We start from the raw sequence: 10,171 nt of genomic DNA on the forward strand, positions 1-10,171 counted from the left end.
TGCGATACTACACAAATGTTGTATTCAATATAATTTTGGGACAATTCGTTAATGACAGCGAATTTCCAAAACGTATAAAAATATAAACCATTTTTTCTATAGTGGCAATTGGTCTAGAAGATCAAGAAGCTTATGTACTTAAGTTTTAGATTTCTGAATCTAGTCTGGTTATTTCTAAGTCAAATACATTTTAAGTCGATCGGAAAAATTTATGGCACTCATCTAAAGCTGTTTTAATGTTTTTTTAAACCTTCTTCGGATAACAACGTCTATGTAAAAAGTCATTGATATTTCAAGAGATACGTTATCCTAATTCTACCTAATAATGGCTGATGAGATAAAAGCCCGTATGCACATTTTCAAAATATTAATCTTGTCGACTCCTAGTAAACCTTCGCACCTTTTTGGGATTACTGTTCGCAAAACCACTTTAAAGATTGGCAGCAATGCGATTAAGGTTTTTCAAATAATCCCCCATTGTCATTCAATACTACCGTCTCATCTTTCTAAGACTGTAATTTTCTCTTTAAGTAAACATTTTGCACAAGTCATTATTATTACTTGTGCCCGACACCTCATTTTTAAAATCCAAAGCGATTACAATGGCATTTAATTTACACCTCAATGGGGTTCTTTGGAATAGTTCCTACAGAGGATTTTTCTACTACAAAATGTAAACGAATATGCAGATAAGAGCTATGTGTTTATGTTTGTGTCTTGAAATAGTAATATTTATTCTTAAAATTTTTGGTAATTTAATTTGATATCTCGTCCCGTGTTTAAAATGTAGCCTTACAGTCTGTTTAGTTAAGCGCAATGCAATGTTTCATTCCACAAAAACGAAATGTTTTTCAACCAATTTTTTTTTAAACAATAATAAAATATAAATTTGTTTGTTTATAAAAACTATGATATAACTTCATTGTTCTGTTTTCAAAAAACAAATTTTACATTTTGTAAAGTATAATAGCCCTTTTCATCAGTCTGTCCATATGGGGGCTATTAAATTACCTTATTATATTATAAGTTATAAGTTCCTACATGGGTAGTGACGTCACCGTTAGTAAATAAAAATGTATTGGATGGTTACAGCAACAGATGGGACTGAAATTGATAATCAGAAATAATTTTAAAAGGCAAAGAAATGCGTTTGTTGCAATTATCCAATCAAAGCTTACATGTGTATGTATATGTAATAATTTGCAACAAAACGAAGTAAACCTAACTTATTCTGATTAAAAAAGTTAACATTAGTCAACATTAGCATTAGCATTTCAATTTTAATCCATTTAAAAAGTCAAATATCTTTTTTTGTTAATTTCCTCATGTTCTTAAAAAGAGATTTTTTTTAAATTTATTTACATAAAAATCACATCGGTCGAATAAAATGAATCAATTTCAATAAAATATGCTATACTATTCCCAAACCGACGGTGGCGTCATAAATATTGTGGGGGACAGGAAGTCGAGGTTTGTTTTATTTACACAAATGGTAAAAATAAAGCTATTACAGAAACTTACTTTTCTGAATATTCTATATTTTTACCTATTACTCAAAATTTAATGGGCCTGGTACATTCTTTTGTATATAGAAACAAAAATAAAGGCTAGATTCGGTTGATAAAAGATACTCGATACTGTCTGCCGCCTTTCATCAGAAAAAGAATTTTTAATAACTGATGGTAACGTCACCACCTCGAGCTGTGCTAACCATAGTTTTTCATGATTTGTGGGCATTATACTGGGCGGGACAGGACGCTGCGTAAAAATCTTAAAAATCTACATGGGTAATCCCAACTCTGTGTTCTTATAGTTCCTGCGACCTCAACGTTCACACGGATTGGCGGATATGGCTTAATCGATTCGGCTGTTGACCGAGATCAATTATATATTATATTTGTAAAGCATTAAATGAACCTTACTACAGCTAATATATTAGTATTATATTATTACATATTTATCTTGAAAGTATCAAAAAGCCCATGGATCGAATACTTACTTTTCCTGAAATTAGTAATTTCAAACATTTTATTCGGATTCTTATCTTATTTTATTCTTAAAAAACATTAAATGAGCAGTGACGTTACCGTCAGGTAGTAACCATGTCATATATATCCGAGCAACAGATGATGCCAGTAAAATTTTACAATGCTTATAATTACATTATTTATCTTGAAACTAGTTAACATTGTACCCTTTACAATATAAAACTTTGCGATTTCTACTATAGCGTTCATACTTCATAAATTAGTAGTTTTAAAGAAATATAATTAAATGTAGATTAAATCTTAAGAAATTTGTAAATTATTCATTTCGATTTCTACCTTCATCTTGGTTATTTAACTATTACTGCACTTAACTTAAATGAAACCTCTTTGTTCGGAGCTCATAAGAACACACATGTTCCATTTCAGGACTTTATTTATACCCGTCACTCCTTGAGTAAAAGGGTATATTGTACTCGTTGAAAAGGGTGTAGGTAGAAAGATGCGTTTCCGACCCTATATAGTTTATATATTCTTGATCACGATCAATAGTCTTGTCGATTAAGCCATATCCGTCTGTCCGTTCACCTGTCCGTATGAACGGTGAGACTCCAGGGACTATAAGAGATGCAAGGTTTGGAAAGAGCATGCAGATTCTTAAGATGCCTACGTAGCGCAATTTCAGCGTCCTGTCACGTTGATTCTAACGCCCACAAAACACAAAAAACTATAGATATATGAGATCTTAGGTACTGTAAGGCAAGAAAGTGATACCATTATCCGGCCACCTCCACTCTTACGTCCATCAAGCTAGAAAACCAGTTTCCGCTTTTCGTAGTAACGCAGAGATCTCGTTAACTATAGGTGTTAGAAAGTAAACTAAGCATTAAGCATTTAGTTTCCAATAATGACAAAAAAGCGCAGTATATTTACCACACGCCTACTCAAAAGCCCACAAACCGACCTTGTATAAAATTTTTACAAAGAAATTTTAAAATCGGAACATTATTTAATAATTTATTAAGAAATGTATGTTATAAGGAAAAAAGGCAGTTATCAGTTACAGAGCCAAAAGGTCGATTGCTGCTAGCAAAATTATTATTTTTAAATTGGATAGGACAGTAATGGGTATCTTATAGTCGCGGCACTCGATTATAGCGTTCTTCATGTTTTTATAGTTTCTATGATCTAAATGTGTAACATTTGCTTTCATAGTTTTCACAGCATATATTTAACTGTTTATATACCACAATTCTGTTGCGAAACAACATTTCGGTTCGTTCATTATTCTTCATTATTAAATGATAATTTGAATGGTCCAAGTCAAACATTACATAATGCGTGCAAATTGTTTGATAATCACCAGTCCCTCTGGAGTTCAGTTTTTGTGTAGTCTTAACTAACAATGGGAAATACATACATCTACAAAAGCTTACGTAATCGGATACGAGGGTAGTTAGCTTACACTTGTATAAACCGGTAAACTCTTTTTGCTTTTGGTTTCATACAAAACAAACATTTTCATCTTAAGTGTGTAAAAATAATTAAGAGACCTTTGGTAGCACCACTTAAATTTATGTACAAAAATTAACTTTAAAAATATAATAATATAATTTTGTAAATTTGAAGAAATGGTTAATTTATTAATTTTGTCCATAACTGAAATCGGTAAAAAAAATAATATCCCCTTTCGACAAATTAAGGTGATGAACCATGAGGTTTAAGCTTTTAAGATTAAAAGACATCAAATTCTTTAAAAAAAATTTTTTATTGTACAAGTGTTGAGTGTTCTTGCTCATTTGCTATTAGTTAAAAGGCACAAACAAGATTGCAACTGCTCGCCGACGGGAAATTGTTAAACGGTATGAAGCGAGCTGAACTAGGTCTGGGACAAGGACAAAGGCCAGCTAATCCCAAGACGCACGCACAACAGGAAGCAACCACAAAAATGTATAATTTTAACAGTAACGGAGCAACAGCGACATCAGTCATGCAAGGAAAACACCAACAATAAGGCGTATCAGCGATGTGCAAAAAGGGAATGGGACACTAATGAAATAAATGAAACGGCACTGCTGAATACTTGGATATGGCCAGGGTGACTTTAAATATGGACAAGTGAAGTGGGCGGTGGGTAACGGCTGCTTGCTGGATACTACTGAAACAATTATCTGTACCTAGGGTATGTTGGACTCCCATTGGCGCCTAAGAAACTCGTCGAAGTCCGGCGTTGAAGTACTCTGAGCTTATAATCCGTTTACAACCAATAAACCCCTTGGGGGAGTAGAAGCCATTGAATTTCGCTAAGCCAAATGAACATTTATGTATACGACTAATACAGTATCCAAAAGGCTTTAATACTAGATCACCATGCACACGTTTAGAAGAAAAAATATTATACATAATAATATATAATATATATAATAAATATTATAAATATTTTGAAGCATTTTCTTCTAAAATCCAAAATCTAATCCTGCATCCGCCATTATAAGCGTAACTTGCGGGAATAGAGATATGAAATATTTGAAGCATTTTGATAGCTTATTAATTTTTCTCCCTCTTTTATGTTGTATTCCTAAAATAACGATGAACATTTTTCTAGCGCTATCTGGTTTTAAATTCTTATGAACTGACTAATTAAGTCTAGTCTTTGCGGTTAATGGGCGGAAAAATGGATCTGGCCGGGTACCATAGACTGCGGTAGTATATTCAGATAGCAGATATTATATATATACTTCTCCAGCTCTTATAGTTGCCCAGATTTCATAGTTTTTGGTTTTACGAGGTAAAAACAAACATCTTTGAAATACATATTCCCTACTGTCTATCTATTATAGTGCCCGAAATCTTAGATTCTATTCAGGCAGGCAGACAGACGGACAAACGGACGGACGGACAAACAAACATGGCTAAATCGATTCTTTTATTTGTGACATACAGTTCACCGAAAACATTACACAAAGATCAATTGCAATATGAATTATGCCGATTACTCAGATCGAGTTAGTAAAAATGTAAAAGTCCTTATTTTCTATTAGCGTTTTGAACTATAACTCAAATACTTATTGTGCATAAATTGTTACCTAAACAAGTATTTCTTTAAAAAAAAATGTATAACTAAATAAAATCGAGACTTCTTATAAAAATGTATATGTTAAATATTGTATCTTAATAACAACCTTAAATTTGGAAAAACTTGTATTTAGTAGTTATTATTATTACCAACTATTTTACTCCAACCCAATATACTTCTTAAAATTTTTTGTGTAATTTAAAAGGAATGTCAGATCCGGACTAGAAAGTGGATGACGCAAATTTATTGTTTAAAAAAGGTTACTGTTATTGAGTTATATGAGTTTCGACTTCAAATTGTAATTGGGCGGTTGCGACAGATGTAGGAACGACACAACTGAAACCAGATACCTGTTTATTATCTGATTAAAGTGGTTATATTTTTACATGGAGGGTGCACAGCATCTTTTTATGGTGGTGTTTCTCGGCAACTCATTTTAACGCCGGAGTTGTTCGCACTTGAAAGAAAACACCTTACAATCACCCCTTAAACTAATTTAAAAATGAAATGTTTTTAATAATTAATAACAAGGGTGTAGTAAACAAAATAGTCTAAATTTACTTTAATTTTTATCATAAATCAAAAAAAAATATATATTATTGTAAAATATATAAGATTTCGTGTAATAATTTTCAATATATTTAAAAGCAGAACAGAGTCGTCAACTAAGCACTACCAGAATAGTACCCTTAAGTTAAGTGCTGCGACTTCAAATAATCGTTACTATCAATTATTATTTTCAATTAATTACTTATTGCCGGAACCATATAAAGGTTATTAATAGAAAATGGCGTCACTGACTTAAGATAATTATGAATATAGAACAAATATTGTCGAGAGTGGAATATACTTGTGCCCGTGACTTGATCTGATTTTAGGCTATTATAAGTAAATAATAGATTAGACTACAGATTTCGAAACAGATGGTTAGTGAAAGTTTTTCGCATTGCGTTCATCGATACATTTTAAACTGGATTAGGGCGACTAACCTCGGTATAGATGACTTTTAATATTTTAAATCTCATAAAGTGGAAATTAAAATAAGAAGAAAAGTTTCAGTATAATGCGGTCACTATAAGATATCCATTACTGTCTTATCCAATTATAAAATAATCATTTTGCTTTGACGAAGGGGCACCTTTTGCTTAATAACTGATGGTGACGTCACTGCCTATGTGTGGTCTTATAACCTCCATTTCTTACTAAATGATGAAATAATGTTCCGATTTGAAAATTTTTTGGTAAATCGATAGATATTCATATCTATATTTTAATATTAATGACTCCATAGTTAACCTCGGTTTGTGAGCCATAGATGCGGAAATACGAAATACGAATCCAGATAGCCATGTCCGTCTGTCCGTATGAACGCTGAGATCTTAGGAACTATAAGAGATACAAAGTTGAGATTAACCATGAAGATTCTTGAGGTCCATAAGCAGCGCAATCTTAATCCTGCATCCTGCCACGCCCACTCTAACGCCCAAAAATCACGAAAAACAAAAACGAAAACTGTAGCGTATATAATATAATAGTGTATGTCTTCGTTTGGCCTAGTATAACATATTTTTGTCAATATCTATCGATTTACCAAAGATTTTTTAAATCGGAACCTTATTTCTCTCTTTATAAAGAAATTTAGGTTATAAGGCCGCACATGGGCAGGTGGCGCTTTGGAAATTTTCACTAGCAAAATTAATATTTTAAAATTGTGTATCTTATCGTATCGTTTCCTCTTGTTTTCGTTAATACATTAAAAAATTGATTCCTTGTCAGCTTCAGATTTGTCTCTTACCTTTTCGTAATACAATAGCCAAGGTAAATTTTTTATGTGGTAGGTCACGCTTCCGTCTCCTTTAAGAAAACTCCTCATTAGCAAGAGTATTAATGAATTGCACGCAATTGCGCCGACAATTCATATTATAGTGTACGAGGTGTGTTCAAAAAGTAAGGTGACTCTTCAAATTTCGCGAATTTCAAATTTTTCGATTATCGATTTTTTTGTTTTGTTATATTGGTACACTCTTCCCTAACATCTGTACCAAGTTTCAATGGAACATCCTCTTTTGTTTGGTTGTGAGAGGCGTAAAGTTACAAGTTGTTTTGCGAGCTCGGCGATTTTTTGCTATCGAAAAATATGGATCAAAGGATTTGGATTTTTTGGCCAAAAACAACACCACAATAATGCCTCAGCCACCATATTCACCGGATTTGGCCCCATGTGACTTTTTCTTGTTCCCAAAACTGAAGATAATCGAAAAATTTGAAAAATTTGAAATTTGAAAAGTCACCTTACTTTTTGAACACACCTCGTATAACTTCTAAAAGGTTTCGATAATCGAAAAATTTGAAATTCGCGAAATTTGAAGAGTCACCTTACTTTTTGAACACACCTCGTAAATAAATTATTGGAAATAATAATAAAGACTTTAGAAAGCACTGTTAACTGTCTCATTTAAATAAAACAAAATTCTATTGCTGAAATTTGTATTTTGAAGGTTATCATGTACCGTAAAATTTCATTTGTGTTGAGCAAAAGATCAAAAAGTGTGAGATCAAAAGTGTCAAAATGCGATGACTAACTTTTTTGTTCTTAAATTAGGTATAAGTTTTATTATGTAGACCAATTCTGGAGTTGTCAGGCCATAAAAAAATAGAAAGCCCATAAATATATGATTTAAGTTTTCTTTTACTTTTAAATATTTATACCCGTTACTCGTAGAGTAAAAGGATATACTAGATTCGTTGAAAAGTATGTAACAGATAGAAGGAAGCGTTTGCGACCCTATATATATTCATGATCAGGATTAATAGCGAAGTCGATTGAGCCATGTCCGTCTGTCCGTCCGTCCGTCCGTATGAACGCTGAGATCTCAGGAACTATAACAGATACAAAGTTGATTAACCATGAAGATTCTTGAGGTCCCGGGACGGCGCAAGTTTATTACAGCATCCTGCCACGCCCACTCTAACCCCCCAAATCGCAAAAAACTAAAATTGCTGAAATCTCAGGAACTTTTGGAGCTAGAAAGTTGAAATTCAGAAAGTATAATCTTAGATGCCAGCGCATCTTATAGTGGTACTACTATCCGGCCACACCCACCCATACGCCCACAAGGCTCTAGAAAAGCTGAAAGAAAGTTCGGATTAAGCATGTAGGTTTTTATGATGCTCCCAATGTGAATTGTTTTTTTCCGATCAAGCCACGCCCACTCGAACGCCCACAAAACCCAAAAAACCAAAAATGCAAAAAATCTATATGAATCTATTGGAACACGTATTTAAGAGATGCCTCTGCGACTTGCCACGAAGTTGCATCCGGCCACGCCCGCTCTAACGCCCACAAACCGCGGAAAACTGTATTATTATGAATGCCTTCATTTGACCTTGTATTACTTATCTCTGTTAATATCTATCGATCTACCAAAGATTTTTCAAATCGGAACATTATTTCGCTATTTATAAAGAAATTAAGGTTATAAGGCCTCACATGGGCAGTGACGTCACTATAAGCATACTCAACATACTTCCTCTGACAATAGGTGGCGCTTTGTGAATTTCCACTAGCAAAATATTTTAAAATTTTGTAAAACACTAACGGGTATCTTATAGTCGCGGCACTCGACTATAGCGTTTCCTCTTGTTTTGTTTGATATTGGTTTGATAGGTTTAATTTACTAAAAAAAAATCTAATCGAAACATTTTTTTGTATCTTTTTACAGAGTAAATTTGATAGCTGGTGCACTCAACAAAACATTTATTTTTATTATGTCCGTTACTGGTAGAAAAAAACAGTTCATATACGAGGTGTGTTCAAAAAGTAAGGTGACTTTTCAAATTTCGCGGGCAACATATTTTCGATTATCGTTTTTTTTGTTTTGTTATATTGGTACACTCTTCCCTAACATCTGTACCAAGTTTCAATGGAACATCCTCTTTTGTTTGGTTGTGAGAGGCGTAAAGGTACAAGTTGTTTTGCGAGCTCGGCGATTTTTTGCTTTTTTCGGTCTTGGCTCGTCTGGGCTCTTCCATTGGGACGATTGGGCTTTGGTTTCGATATCATAACCATATACCCATGATTCGTCACCAGTTATGACCCTTTTGAGTAAATCTGGGTCGTCGTTGACGTCATTCAACAGCTCTTAAGCGATGCTCATGCGACGGTTCTTTTGCTCAAAATTCAGCAATTTCGGAACAAACTTCGCTGACACACGACTCATACCCAAAACGTTTGAAAAAATTTCATGGCACGAGCCAAGCGATATACCGACATCTTCAGCAACTTCTCTGATAGTGATTCGACGATTTTCCAAAACAATTTTCGTCACTGCTTGAACGTTTTCATCAGTTGTTGACGTGCTTGGGCGTCCAGAGCGAGGCTGGTCATTGGCATCTTCCCGGCCATCTTGGAAGAGTTTGTACCACTTGTACACATTTTTTTTACTCAGAACAGTTTCACCGTATGCCACTGTCAACATTTCAAGTGTTTCAGAGCACTTAATTTTATTTTTTACACAAAATTTGATGCAAATCCTTTGATCCATATTTTTCGATAGCAAAAAATCGCCGAGCTCGCAAAACAACTTGTACCTTTACGCCTCTCACAACCAAACAAAAGAGGATGTTCCATTGAAACTTGGTACAGATGTTAGGGAAGAGTGTACCAATATAACAAAACAAAAAAAACGATAATCGAAAATATGTTGCCCGCGAAATTTGAAAAGTCACCTTACTTTTTGAACACACCTCGTATTTTAGAAAATATGTTTAACTGGTAAATGGAAGCGATTCCGACTATAAAAAATAAATCTTTTATTTATAGAATTAATATTAAAACTAAGCATTCATATTCATGATCAGCTAAATTGTGATTCAGCATCCGGCCCACTCTTACGTTGGAAAAAAAGCGTAATACTAAAAACGTTAACAACTCGGGAACTATAAGAGGTACAATGTTGGGATAAGACATCCGTAATGTCGAACTACAAAGGGCTGTGGCATCCATAATAGTACGATTTTACTTGTTGATTGAGCGTATATATATAAATATATATATATATATATATATATATTTGGATCAAAATTTTATTAAATAATTTAGGCTATGGGC

The sequence above is a fragment of the Drosophila eugracilis genome, unplaced genomic scaffold (genome assembly GCF_018153835.1).
Source record: "Drosophila eugracilis isolate 14026-0451.02 unplaced genomic scaffold, ASM1815383v1 contig_340, whole genome shotgun sequence".
NCBI classification, from domain to species: domain Eukaryota; kingdom Metazoa; phylum Arthropoda; class Insecta; order Diptera; family Drosophilidae; genus Drosophila; species Drosophila eugracilis.